The sequence below is a fragment of the Nomia melanderi genome, chromosome 2, assembly GCF_051020985.1.
Source record: "Nomia melanderi isolate GNS246 chromosome 2, iyNomMela1, whole genome shotgun sequence".
In the NCBI taxonomy this organism is placed as follows: domain Eukaryota; kingdom Metazoa; phylum Arthropoda; class Insecta; order Hymenoptera; family Halictidae; genus Nomia; species Nomia melanderi.
In genome coordinates this window covers 16,204,649-16,220,478 of record NC_135000.1, presented here as the reverse complement: position 1 = coordinate 16,220,478, position 15,830 = coordinate 16,204,649, and the positions used below count along the sequence as shown (strand labels likewise).

The window sequence follows — 15,830 nt, the reverse complement described above, 5'->3', positions numbered from 1 at the left end:
TATAATTATGTACAATAATAATATTAATAGAAAACAAGCATGAAAGTAGTAAAATCAAATACGCGAAACAATTGCTAGAGGACATTTAGGTGGACTAACAATCCTTTTTTAAATTAAATTTTACATACAACTGTGTATATATATCATTAACAATTTTTCTTTCTTTCATCAGTTATTAACTAATCGATTTTATCGTAGAATTGCAAACATGCAAACAGAAAAATTAAATGAACATATACTATCTTTTAACCAGTTAGCTGTGGTGACCTCTGTCAACCTCAATTCACATTGTATATTGCTTTTCTTTAATATTTGTATTATTTGCTTATTTTATTTCCTCTCCTTTTTCGAATATTTTAACACTGAACCTCCCAAACAGGTCAAATTGACCAACTTCAGAATTTTTATTTTACAAGTATTCAAATTATGAAGGTGCGTTTGTGAAAGATTTTTAATTAAATTTACGTATTTGCACAGATACAAGACTAGGAGACCTTTCGGATCTCAAGAAACGTATTGTTCTAATTTTTATAAAAAATTGGAAATTAGTCACTCTAATTGCTCGGTAGTTTTAGTATTGAACATCTTGAAATTTACGAATGTATTTTGGTATTCACTAAAGTTGCGATTTAAATAGCAACTACTTTTAAGTAGCTACTTTTTCCGCGTGACAAGTATACTCGTCGACCACAGCTAACTGTTTAAAGACTATTGCATTGCGGATACAGTGAAAATTCTATTAAATTAATTAATTAGAATATTTCAAAGCTCTTTTCAATTAGTATCAATACGTTGTTGGTTAATTGTATGCCAGACAATACTTTCTCAGTGATCTCTCAGCGACAAAAACAGAGCAACAGCAACGAGGTTTCACGCCTGATTAAAGTAAAGACAAATTCAAAGAATGAAACCGCAAGGCACTGGCACAGATTCGCTGCACGTTGTCAAGTGAAAGGAGTCTTACTTCTTCCATTCGTTGACGCGCGCGAAAATGATGAGTTACCTCGGAGAATCTAAAGCAGCGCTGTCCAAACGGAGGCTCGCGGACCCTTTGGGAATCTCCTACGCCCACCCACGTCGTCGTGAAAACCACACGACGCTCAAGGGGTAGCCATGACAGCGTCACGCGTATTGTTAATTCTACGAGCTAAGTTAACCCCTTCAGCCCTGATTCTCGTATGAAATTACGGTCATTTCTCTAGCAACAAAGGATTGTCAATTGATGCATTACCAGTAATGACATGTATTTCAAATGTGGTAGCATAGAAGGACTTTATTTTCAAAAGAATAAAAATGAATATAATAAATAGATAAGGCAATATAATAATAGATAAAGAATAGAATAAATGTAAAGAATGAATGTATATAAACTTAAATAAAGTCAACTACAGATAAATAAATATTAATATGGGTATGTGCATGCAAATAATATGAAAAACCAGACGGGCAAGTGTCTATAAGATAGAATAAAAGATTGAGAAAATAAAAATAAGTAACAGAACGTAGCATAGAATAGTAAAGTATACTATATAGTGAAATGCAATAGGAAAACAGTAAAATGACAGTTATTTTCTAGTTATTTATATTCTAGTTTTACTTTCTTACTTTTACAGTTTTAATTGGTTATGTGTAATCATATCGACGAATAGTAAATTAGTAATAAAAAATATCAGGAGATAAGAAATGAAACCAACAGAAAATTGGAGAAAAAATGAAAATTGATCAATCAGTGGTAAATATAATAAATGTATACATAGGCAATTAAACTAAAACACAAAACCTTTCTATTGGTAAAAGAATTTCCACGAATTTCCATTCTTTAAAAGGGCTTAATTTAAATTTTTGTGCAAAATTAAAAATCTGATAACACTATCTTGCAGAACTATGATACATAATATTTAAACCTGAACATCATAAACAAATATTTCGAAAAAGGAATTCTACGGTCCTACGCACTGCAATAATTACAATAAGATAATATTATAAATAATACTGCAATAAAATAATTACAAAAAACACGTTCATCAATATCTAAATATTTATAAACTTCTATATTTCGTTTCAACCCTGCATTTTCGTTCTTAATGTTATTTCTGTAAAAAATTATGGTTCATTAAATTATTCATATGTATTTTCGCTTCGTGACCATTGTCACAGGTCTGATACGCTTTTACGAAAGTTGCACCTACACTAAAATTCGTGCTCCTTCTACCTACATTGCTTTTCATTCCGATTATTTACAACTAAACGACCATCCTTGCCATGTGTTAACGTAATACATCAAATGAAGTTCACTTGCAAGATATAGGAACAACCATGGAAGATTTACTGTTGCGCGTACGAGCAGTCACAAGCCACGTTCTTCAATTTTGAAATTCGTGCAATGGCGACAATGAATAACAACAGCTACAACGCCCATAAATCCATCTGCACGGACATTTTTTTTACTCGTATGGATCTAACAGCGTGAAAGCCAAATCGACGTTCAGATAATGTATAAAATTTGATACTTTAATTTGTTTCGAAGTTCAAGATGTCAGTAAAAGACAAGTTTCAAACACGAATTCAGTGAACGAAAATTTATAAGAACCATTTTATAAGAATTATGTCAGTTTATAACAATTTATGAGAATTATATTCGAAATATACAATTGGATTGTATGATTTGTCAAATGACACATAATCTAGTTGGGAAAAGATTAGTTAAAGCCTTTTAAATTTGTTGTAAAATTAGTTAGAAAAAATGTTTTATCAAGATTATAATTACTTGTTTAAGTAGAAATTGTTTTACCTATTTGATCGAAGCATTTATTTTTATTTATTGGAATAATTTACTTTAATAATAATAGAAATAATTTTGATGGTGCTTCTCGAATGAATATTTGGAAAAATTAATCGTTAAATCAAAATGAAAGAAATTATGCCTATAATAACGTATAAAAAGATAATAATATTAATATGAACCCTGAATAATGAATAAGTAATACCTATAATCAAAAAACACCAAAAGCAGTATTGCATATCTTATATTTCTGCTGCCGTTATTCATCTAATTTTATTAAATAATTCATAAAAAAATAAGGGAGCATACAAAAAATAATTAAAGAAGTTCACTCTTTAGTCCAAAGTGTTTCAATATAAGCAAATGGCGAAATTTGACACATTCTTTGTAGATTATAATTCCTTTCCACGTCATATTCAACCTTTCAAAACTATTCATACCAAAAAAGTAAAGTTAAACTTCATCGCAGTTTGGCGATTTTTTTACTACAAGGCTGTAAAATGTTATAAAAACCTGTCGTCCAGTTATAACTTTCATAAAGTGTTCCCTGAACAATATACAAAGGTGACAAAGCTGCAGAAAATTATTTTCAATTAACAATTTTAAAGCCTCAAAGAACTGGAAGTGTTCGCGTTTAAAACGGGATTAATATGGTAAAAACGACTTACAATCATGAAATTTTAAAAAACATAAAAAGGTATAAATGTTTTAATAAAGAGAAAAGGTTAATGCTTACAATAATGTAATCCTGCCAAAGTGAACAATAAATCTGTATTAAGCAAATAATTAATAAAATAACAGTGGAATATTCACAATATTAACAATAGTATTTTGTTAAGGATAGCATAGTAATACTTAATGAATATTACTTTAAAAACAAAGTTTGTTTATTTCAATCATGTTTGCAGTTTTTTGTTACTCAGTTACTGTCCAAACATATCATAAATATTACGTATATTGATTAAACGTATTTAAATTTATACTATAAAATATATTTTTACATTATCTTCTTACCCAAAATACTCCAAATTACAAATAACCACAATACATTTCCAAAAGAAAGTTTTCATAATCTTCATCCTACTTACTAATATTAATCAAAAATTCGCAAACAGAAAGAAAACTGTCGGTTCATTAAAGTTTACACTACATTAATTTAAATAACTTATTAAATGTTAATTGCTTACAATTTTTATATTTTTTATGTCTAATGTCTCATTAGAAAATCATGAATATATATATAGTAAAGAATTTTTCAAGGGGTTAAATTTTAAAACTGGTCATCCGACAGGTACGATTAGCATTAAAATCTTTAGTGTTCCAGTGAACACTTTAGCGTCAGTTGCCAGTTTACGACACAAGACGGACTTTCCATTCAGACGTGACAGCGTTCATATTTTTAGAGCTTTAAAGTTTCCAAATCTCCGCATTGAATGTTTTCAATTGGGTGACTCGGAAACCACAAAAAATGTCAAGATCCCGATTCCGAATCGGAAAGTTCCGAGCTTTTTTCCCCGATTCCCTTGACAGGAACCGTAGGATTGCTGGCTGGCTGCCCGAATTAAGAACGCTTGTAACGGTCCGGCATTATGTATATACCTGCCTACTTTATGCGTCAAAACCACCAGTGTTCTCGGGTTCCCCGCTTTCATTCACAACGGCACGGAAAAGCTCCGATAAAAAAAACAAGAACTCAAGATAGCGCGCCTTCGGTTGCGCGTTGTAGGCGAATTCTGTGTCGCCATTACCTGAACTCCGCCGCGCACTACGCGCGTTTACAGAAACTGATAGGCTCAACAAATTTCATTCTTGCTCCGACGGAATTGTCCGCGTCGGCAAAATCGATCGTAAAAATTTTGTACATGTGAAACTCGGAACAGTTTCGATTGGACTACGTTACAAATTTGCAACTGTGAAGGCTGTTGCTGAAACAGACGCTGAACCTGTTACAGCGCAGATAAATACACTAGCAAGTAGTTTGTGATGTTTACTTCTGATAGGAACTTACAAGATATTGTATAAAATTCTATTTTGTAGAAGGTTAACTCAGGCGTTCAAAAATGTTGTCAAGAATAATGAATAAAATTTATTTGTATTTAATAAAATTGGAATACCATATGTATAGTCTGATACAGAGGAGCCTTACAGGTATTTTTACGGACGTGTTAAAATCTCAACCGCTCTTACCTGCCGGTGGCTAAGCTTAAATTAAACTTTCTTAAACTAAACTCTAAACGATACCTGTACAGCATTTCGGCGGCGTCGATGAATGAAAGAAAAACGGTTATTTGTTTATAGTACTACCTAGTACCGTTACTCATCACTGTCGCTATATTCCTGATCTGTGATGCCACAACCGAAGTACTAGCAGACCAATTGTCTTGACTAATTAATGCCTAATTGCCGCTATAATGCATCAATATGCGAAAATCGTCTGCGCAGATGTACGGTTGGATTTTGCCTTGGTCGTACATAAATAACAACTACTAAAAAGAAAAGATACTGTATTTGTTGCATTATACTAAACGTATCGTGATCAGTTAAACAGTTTTTCAATTTTTATGTTTTCTTTCGTTTTCGTTTCCACTAAGAAACATTCATCGTCTAATTCGTTTACCTTTATTTTGTAACCAGTTATTTGATTGGTTACGGTAGAAATAGGTATATGCAAAGTGCCAATACGTTTAGTGTTCAGGTGCAGATACACTAGCAAGAAAATTGCGACATTTTCTTCTGGTGGCACCTCGTACAAATGTTGGTGTCCGGAGCTTCCGAATTATTTGAGAACAATTACATTTGTCAGATAACTGATGTCGAACTAAAATGTTCAGTAGCATAAATAACTAGAGAACAAGGATTGGGATACTAAATAATAATTAACTATTCCTTTTTATCATTGCTACAAGAGAATAAGAAGCAATAGAGAAAACTCTGAAGTTTTTCGTGGCAGTCAACGTGCTAACTGAAGGCCACACTAGTCAATAATTTGGATTAAATTATTAATACTTTATTTTTTCAAATAACGGTAGTTCGCATAATAAGTAAATATCAAAATTTGTTTTTTCTTTGGGCTCGTAAGTAAATGCTTTCAAATATTTTAATTCTATCGGCACATAGCTTACGATTATAAATCGACTTTGAAATGATTTGCAATTGAAATTTCCTCAGTTGTTACAGTGTAATTAATTCGTTTGATTTATATCAATTTCGCAGGGATGTATGTAAGAGGTTCGGAGATTTATTAAATTGAGGTTATGCGGCGCATTTTAATGGGGAGAATCATTATAACGCCATTATATTACCGTTTGAAAATCGTGTGAATATCCAATGAGTGGAATATGTATTCAAATTTAAATAGATAAAAGATAATACGTAAATGTTGATAAATAAATAATACTCCAAAGATGCAAAACTTTATGTTAGAAATATTCAAAACGCGCGGCAAAGTTCAAAGCATTTATTCTTTGTTTATATCGTCTTGTTTCAATCTCTTTGAACTTGTTAAAAATAAAATCTATTTCACTTCAAATATTTCTTTCTTTTCACATAACTTATTCAATCAATACCAGCCAATTACAGGAATGTGTTATTTAAATAAAGTTTATTTAAAGCATACTTCGTTTTATCACATTACTTAAATAATTGACAGCGTATATAAATGAAATAGTGGTACTTTATAAATGAAGAACTTAACTTTAATTGTTATAGTATGGTATTTAAACTAATGCTCAACCAAAAAATATGTATATGTAACAGTAATTATAATGTATTTCCTCTAAAAGTTTTAACTCTATGTATGAAGATTTTGTTAATAATTATCTTTTGTAATATTGCGTTAAAAGATACATAATAATCATAATAATAAGTGTTTACATAACTTAATTCGGAAAATTTTTGTCATAGAAATTCATAGCGAGAAAATCATTGTTAGAATCGTTATCTATATTATCACTTAAGATATAATATTATAATTATAAATAATGAAAACTATATAGGCTTCTACTGACCTAAATGCTTATCGATGAGCACTGTCAGAAAATGAGAGGCAATGCAGTTGGGCACAACGTGCAACGACGAATGCAAACAAAAAAGCGAGAAATAATTTTTAAAAATAACAATGGAGAAGGATTTAACAAAAAATGAAGTGACTCATATTCTATGGAAAATCTGTTTTCATAGAACTCTTTTCCAATAATACGATTTACTGTTTTGTTTAATTAGTGAGAAACTAGTGGAGAAAACAAAGTGAAAACAAATAATTTTCTTAAAGCAAATGAACAAATAAGTCTATTCAAAAATAAGGGAATGTGTAAATATTGTTCAAAATTTTATTTTCAAGAATTGATGACATCTAAATAATTTCGAAATTAATTTGTGGCTTAACCCTTTGCAATCGACAACAATTTCTACATTTACTTTACAGCAGCTCCATTTGTATAGATATATTTTGTTAAATTAAGTTTAAGATTGTTTATTATGCCAAGGAAACATTAGACTTCACCTCTTTAAATGAAGTTTAGAAAATACTTCATAATTTAATTTAATTAATTTTATAAATAATGTTTTGATGTGATATCTCTAGAAACAATTACCCAAAATGCAGCATATCAGCAACTAGCTTTTCGAGTACAAAGGATTAATCCAATTCACTACATAATTATGGAATGACATAATATCACACTCCATAATTAGAATTCAACAAATAATAACCGTAATGTTTTCTCATTACAACAAATTATTGAATAATACAATCATTACATTATTATAGAATAAAAATGGTATAATACAACAAATTTGATAGAAAAAATTAGAAAATAGTAGAGTTTTATTTATTTCTCGTTTGTTCATAAAAGTAGAAAGCTTAAACATTTCTACATAAAATTTCTCTTCTACAAACGAAATATTGTATATACAGTACGTAAGAATAGAACATAAGTCTCTTATTTAAATAAGAAAACAACTTTCTCCACTGTTCATTAATTTTCAGGTTGGTTTCCTTTTGCCCATAGACAGCGTCTTATGTAATTAAAAAGTTTATTACTTCAAGGTACAATGGTCGCAAAGACGGAGAACAAACAAAAGGAGATAAATCGATTCACGCCTCAATTCTACGTAGATGAAGCAACGTTACAGTTTCCGTTGTATATGGAAACTTAAAACAACTACTAATAACAGTTAATATCGGAATAACTTATTTAGTTACCTAACGCAACTGACAATGGGTTCCAAGACCCCTTTACAAACCAGTATGGTCGACGTTTCAAGACGCTCGCATTAATCGTATTACTTCGAATTTGTGAAGTTTCAATTAGTCCCTTGCCTTATGATGCGTGTCGGTATCAACAAGTATTTCTTTGTTGATACTTCGTAGTAATAAAAAGAATCGCAGCAATAAAATCTTATTTCTTCATAACTTCAGCACGATTTTGAATTTCTATATCTGCCGGCGGAGGCAATACTAAATACTACGAATATTATACATTATATAGGAAACGCAGAATAAAATGTAATATTATATTATTTCATTTCCTTTGAAATATTATAACAGCGTTCATTTCCAATAAAACTATATCCATATAAACATCCTCTATCTAATCGTGTTATTTGACTAAACCGAACTATCTTTGAAACATAAAATTAGAACAACTACGAAGCAAAAAACCATACAAACACAACAGTTCTATTCTTCACATAAATGTCTGAAAACATCTGACTAAATTTTTACCGAGTCTTACCAGTCATAAACTAGAAACGAGACTCGATTTCTTAATCGTTCCCGTAATGAGCACTCCAGTCGGTGAAGAAAGAGTTTTCGCCATGAAAACAGAGGCAGCACTGCTGAAAATAATGACAGGTTGAAGCGAAAAACGACGATGGAATTAAATTGCAAGGAAACAAAACAGAACGGAGAATATAATGAAGCCGCAGATGAGTCGTTGGTGAATTCACAAGTTTTTGAATATGTGGCGGTTCAGCTTTCCTGTTAGTTTAATAATATTTAATTTCGTGATTAATAATTCTCATTACTCATTGTTCAAAAATAGAAAGTATACAAATCAAGTTGTCGAAACTGATATTTCACTAAAATTGGGCAAAATTTAATCGATACTGTCAAATCAAATTGTTCCAGTATATTTGCACAGGCCAAAAAATATTAATAATAAAGTTCCCATATGGCAAAACTGATACGTGAGTATATCTTATCACATTTATATTACCAATATGCGGATTAGCAACATTACGAGTTACATCTGTTTTATAATTTATGAGTCTGATACAGTATCTTATAGCAAGGCGTTAACCAGTTATCTGTCACGACATCTTCGAAAAGTGTATACCTAAAACGTGTTACAAAAAATAAGCTATGACGAGTATACTCGTCAAACATGTATGTGTGGCTGTTATAATATAAAATTAAGTTGCAATGAAATAACTGTTTTATTTTTGAATTTCATTACTAATATTTATTTAGTTACTTAGCTTAAATATATATGGTTTGTATATGAAAGAAAAAAATTCATAAAAAATCAGTTACTTAGAAAAATGATTAGTTAGTTTAATTTGCTGTTGTGAAATGATATTGAGTAATATCATGCAATATCATTAATATATGATGCACTGACAAAGAAAAGAACAACTATTGTACTTTATTCACACTATATACAGTTTTCTCACAATAATTATTTATATTTTTTTATTTGTTCGTTTTATTTCGCCTCGGCCTCTAAATATTCGAAAAACCTTGACATTTACGAATGTATTTTAGTTTTCACCAAAATTGCAATTTAAACAGCAAATCTTCAGTACTTTTTATACAAGGCGAGTATATTCGTCGTAACACAAAATCTTGTCATTTGTTCCTAACGAGTATACTCGTCGTAACACAAAATCTTGCCATTTTTTCATGACGAGTGTACTTTCCACGAAAACAGCTAACTGGTTAACACGTTGAATACCATGGAGGTCACCGATGACCTTCAACCAAATCGAATATCTGTAATTCACTCAATTAAACGATGATTATTTGAAAACATTCCTGCATTATAAAGAATGCTACCTAATTGCGGTGACATTCAGCTAGATGAATGTGCAATCATAATCCAATCCAATCAAATGATTTAATATTATATTTTTTTCCATTTTGTGTATTTTATTCTGTGAAATGGTGCGGCATTCAATATGTTAAAGGACGTTCCACCTTTTATAATTTGCGGAATACAATTTCAAGCATATAATCATCTTTACTCGTCTACAATGTAAAAATTTTACGTGTCACAGAGTCCAAGAACGAGGAAGGGACGAGATAATGTCTATGGTTCTCGGATCCTTACAAATCTCTTCCGTAGTCTTTAATAATAAGTATTCATAGAGAGTTTAACGGTACAATATAAATTGCCGTCTCGTGGCACAGCGCCAGTGGCACTCAGTGAAATTGCGCTGATAAAAGAAATCTCAGTATTATCAAGATGTACTAATATCATTGAACAGGAGGCACTTTCCCCCCGGAATCGTGTACGACGCGCAAGGATTGTGCCGGCATTATTATCTTCGCCCGAATCTCGGCACGACAGCAGATTTTTGGAAAAGGGAGACCACCGCCATCGTTATCGTTACTAAAGAATAAGTGGTAACGGCTGATTTTCCACAGCACCGCAGTTTTTTTCACATTGGACACTATCAACCGGCGAACCACTATCTGCGAATCAACGACTTCCAATGGTTGCTACTGAATTCCGGTTAATTCTCCTTATCTTTCTATTTGCTGACAATAAACATTATAAAAAAAGACTGAATCGAAAATTGAACCTTGTAGGGAATGACGACTGGAAAAAGTGTCTTTACAATTTGTGTAAATTTGTTTTTACCGATGTCACATGAAAGATTCGTATTTTTAGTCAGACTAATATTGGTGAATTATAAATATTACTTAGTTTGTTGATGGATGAATTTGTTTTATTATGAATTGCAAATAATAATTGCAATACATTCGTATTCCTTTTTTGCTATGAAAATAAAAAGGTTGGAGAAACATAAGAATAATATTTCTTTCATCTGAATATGATATACTAGTACGAGAAAGCTTATGGAACATTTTATTGTCGAATTTATTTTATGAAAACTAAAATTAGAGGAACACTGATTTAGTGTATAAATGAATTTATTCACAGAAGAATGTTTTCAACCATTTTTACCTTATTATAGTACTATTTCATAATGCTCAATCCTCAAAATGTACTTTAACGTTAGAACTACCGCACCCAGCAAAATGACAGGATTCGAAGTTATTATTTCGCAATTATTTATATCTTAAAAGTGTTAAATATTCGAAATGAAATTTAAAAATAAACAGTTTCACTTCAATACTACAATGAATATATGAAGAAATTGAAAAAAGGCTATTGCCACAATTTTTATAAGGATTATATATTAATCCTAATTAAACATTTGATAATGCTAGTGTTAAATGTTACTGGCATCAGTGTATACAAATAAAATAAAATGAAAAAAATATCTTTTCATAAGATATGAAAAAGCGGACATTAGTCAAATAAATGGAACAGAAACTACAACAGCTGTTAGCGTTTATTATAAGTATATATAAAACAAATGACAACTGTACAAATCAGAGAGTCGTGCGACTTCATCTGTAAAATCGTGATGCACCCTTTCGACTATAAAACGTCACAAGAGCGTTCACACATTTAGGTAAACGAATCTGAATTCCTTTCTGCAACCGAAATCAATTTCTATCCTTTTTAATTTCGCAAATGCTCCGAATTCTTCTCCCACGTAATGAAAAGATCTACTAATTTAAGTAGAAAACGATTCTTCTCCTTTCTGAAATAAATCGAACGTAATCCTTATAGTTAATGTTAATTTTAACAAATGAATTATTATCTACGGTTACTTTTGTGATTAATATTTTGAATATTCGTCTTTATATATACATTCCATCTTTAAATCATTTTTATATTCTTTTTTAAATAAATTATTAAGTTCTTATGTGAATTCTTTGAAGACCTTCGAAGACCTTCAAAGACATCTATATTTTTAATGTCAGTGAGATTTATTTTGGAATCATCAAGTTTAAGCACAAACTCTATGGCTATCATTAACCCCTTATCCTATAATATCGTATTATATTCGTGATGAGAATTTAAAATTGAATTCAACAAATTTAAAGGTAAATAACATTTAGATTTGTCGAATTCAGTTTAAGTTTTTTATCAAAAGAAGTAAAGAACAATTTTTTAATATAAATTAAATGCACACGTAGACATAAAATAAGTGTCAAATTCTTCTCTTTGTCTAACAAATTATTAGTGGTAAAGTAGTTTTACCAAGTACAGTTACAAAAGGAATCATAGGACAAGAAGTTAAAAGTATAGTGTTACGTTCAAATCTGAATAATGATATTCATATTTGTAAATAATTCTAAAAAAAATATTCTTCGATTAATTGAATATTTGAACATCAATCTATTTAAGAAACAAACAAGTGAATAATGAATTTTTGATAAAAACTAATATAAAAAATATAATAAATAAAGTAAAATATTTATTATTCATCTATTTATGAAATTAAGTATTATAATAGTTCAATAACTTGCAACGCAAAAATAATTGGCTAATCTCATAAAAAATTACATTAAAGAAACAACAGTATTCTTTACAAATTAACATCAAGAATCTATACAAATTTCTATTGAAAGCAAACATTTCTATACATGTTTGTCTTAAAAAAGCAAAACACTGATCATCTTCAAAACCTTCACCCCCTATTTACTTCTACCAAAGTCCCAAAAGTCACTTTATCAAAATACTTATATGAAGAAAGACTTTATTAAACTCCTATGTTCGAATATTCGCTTATTAATCGCTCAAAAAAAAACGAGAGCAGATGAGTTCAAGTATAAAGATTTGGTCAATTAACTAAGTGATTTGGCCACAGCAGCTGTCCGCTGCGTAGCAGTACCCGGAAGAACGAATTCCCGAGGAAGTACCTCTGGCGTTCATTTCACCAGAGGTTCCCCGAATAGAATGTATCACCTTCGGATGCAGAGATTAAAATTTATCGATCGCAGATTTACACGGCAAAAGAGGGGGAGGAACCTGCTTACTTGTTAGCAGAGGCTTTGCTGTGGACAACGGACAACGGTGCCGGTACAATGGCCGGAGCTGACATTTTTCTAAAACACCAACGACCAAAAGACGAAAAAATACTTGTTGCCTGACGGGATTCGCTCGGGCCATACCAACCATCCTAAGAAAAAACTCATTTCTAAAAATGGAACGTGCCAGAATCACTTAAAACCAAGTAACTTCACGGTCCCTTTGATCAAATTCATAAATTTCTCCATCCAATACATCCCCCGCGTGTACCTACCTAATTCGGATTCCCGTGCTTCAACCTGTTCCCTATTCTTCTCAACAGTTCACCGAATATTTATACACACACTAAACCGTCGCGCATAATTCTACACGAACAACTTCCCTTAACCGCTTCCGATTTAAATCTCTGGCTGTCCACAATTACTTGTGCTCTCCGTAATCGACACGCACTTCTTCAGCTACTGGACACTAGTTAGACTACAACTTAAACGACGTCGCGTGCAGTCATCTTCATGAGAAGATGCGGCTTCCTGTTGAAACTTCACTGATTCCTTGTCGTCGAGCTTACAGTGTCATCGGAAACCCGCACACAAACGTTGTCTTATTGTTTCCAGTGTCTGCAACATATTGTTTTGAAAAGCTTTGCACCCTGTGCTACCGCACCGGTTGCCCGATGACGGATTTATTCGTTTCGCATCGAAAACCACCCCCTCTGTGTTTTCCCTGGCATTAGAGCACTGTTGTTTTACGCAGCTCAAGAGGACACCAAACTGCTCCTGTTTTCTTTTCCCATTTTTCGGGGTACACGCTAAAGAGAATGTCGCGTTTCAACATCACTGAACGGGAGGCATCCCCGAACGCGCGCCAGCGGATACGTTGGAGCCGTGTTTTCGGCACGGCGATCGCGCGCGTACTGAAAATCCCAGTAACCATCCCCCATCGACCCTCTCTCCCTAACCGTCCCCGTTCTAATACAGACGACACTGTTGGACGCATAGACTCGACTGTGTGCAGAAGAGGTAAGTTACGTGTAGAGAATGCATCCAGTGCACATTCGCGCGGCCGAACTTCCACGAAATCGTGGTCTTATCGGACGCATAACCAATCTTCGCGTCTTGCGGCGATGATGTTAACCCCTTTCTTTAAAATACAACCACTTATTGTATGATACGTTGTTTCAATATAATTTATTGAAAAAGAGAAACATTCTAGACATATTTCATGCCAACCTTTGCTCTGAAGTATAATTATTGACAACAGAAGAATAACATTTAATTTCAATTCAAAAGAGTTGAGTAATATTTATCCTTCTTAAATTTTGTTTAAAATCTTCATCACGTGGCTGACACATTGTTGTCAGGCAAGGGGTTAACCCCTTCAACGTTCGATATTCGATTCTTGTGGACAAAACGAATGATGTGGATGGTTGACTATTACAGTCCTGTGAAAATTTCTTTTTTTTAATGGAATTTTTATATTGTTGGGTAGCGGATTTAGTGACTTTTAAACAGAAGTGTTTGTGTAATTAGATAGTATACGAGCAAGTTTTGGTGAAGGTAACATGTTCTAATTCAAAGAATGTAATTGTGACTTACAGACGTCTGTAATTTTTATGAATTAGAGCTAATTTTGGTTAGCGTTATAGTGGTATTTCATTGTTGTGATGGAAATGGAATGTAAAATATATCTCAACGTGTTTATAGTACAATATAATTTTATTAATGTAGGAACGGACTTTATAGTTAGAAATGTATATAGCTTATAAATGATACTAGATTTTGGATCTCATTGAAAATTAACGACGAAAGAACTGAAATGTTCTTTTGAAAATTTCATTATAAAATTGATAAATTTCACAGAAAGAAAGTAAACATTCGAACGACGTTTTTTCGATTAATTTAAATAACATTACAGTGGAAGTAATAACATAAATGTATTTAAAAAAAATGAAACACAATTACACTGTCAGTTTGATTTTTTCTTTTAAAACAGTATAATATCGCCTGTTTTCGTAATTAATCATAATTTTCGACAGATTTTTGTTTCTGGATTTTTTTTGAGAAATTCTCTTAATCCAAATTTGGTGATCTGGAAGATTCCAAAAGAATGGTCATTTTAAATTAAATTGTTTTGAATTTTTTTGTTCTTGAAATGAACTTACTATATTAATCTATTAGTAACTCTGAACTCGTAAAAAATGGTGGATGTTTTACAGATATTCCTATCAATATGTCATAAGGTCAAACATAACACTTCTTTAGAAATAAATAATATTCCAATATTACATGTCGTTAATTATAGATTTATTTGGCAGTATTTTAGATTCCATTTTTTAATTTATTAATATATTTATCACTTTTTAATTGACTGGGTAATACTTTTTTCGCCTTATAGACTGGATGGGAGAAAATTGTACCAAATTTGAGTAACATGTAGATGAAAGGGAAATAACAGAAAGCCTTTTTATGTTTTAATGAAGATAAAAAGTACTAGAAGCTTCAAAAACATTCACTTTAGAGCAGTGTCGGCAAAGACAATTGTTACCGGTAGGTACTTCTAGATTTCAATTGATAAACTGTCGTCCCGATTGAGACGCCTTTGCGTGGATGAGGAGTCCAAAGGGTTTTAATATCTTTCAATACCTTTTATTTCCACTCCTCAATATATTTTTATTTTTATTTTTAATGATAGTACGATGTCGAAAGATCCGATTTTTATCAAGAATTAAATTCATAACAAATGTAATTTGATTTATTTCTATTGTCATCATTATTCAAATAAGTTTGCACGTATGTTACAAACTCAATTATTGGATTGATGCAAACATTTTTACGTTTTTTGGAACAAATAAACATATCATTTTTCTTTTCAAAATCACGGTTTTACAATAATGGAATAAATAATCTTATAGAAAGATCGGAGTGGGTGATAACAAC

At 31.5% G+C, this 15,830-nt stretch overlaps 1 protein-coding gene across 4 annotated transcripts in view; it reads right to left on the bottom strand.

The window, feature by feature from the left end:
* LOC116431157 (putative G-protein coupled receptor No18) overlaps window positions 1-13,793 on the bottom strand; it is a 164,304-nt gene extending 150,511 nt beyond the window's left edge. For 3 of the 4 annotated variants that reach the window (XM_031986203.2, XM_031986201.2, XM_031986202.2), the window contains exon 1: window positions 13,169-13,793. The gene's annotated coding sequence lies outside the window, so the exon portion shown is untranslated. Of the gene's footprint in view, window positions 1-5,023; window positions 5,130-13,168 lie in introns of those variants that run through there. The other variant, XM_031986204.2, reaches the window with a different exon arrangement.
* Window positions 13,794-15,830: the final 2,037 nt, after the last annotated feature.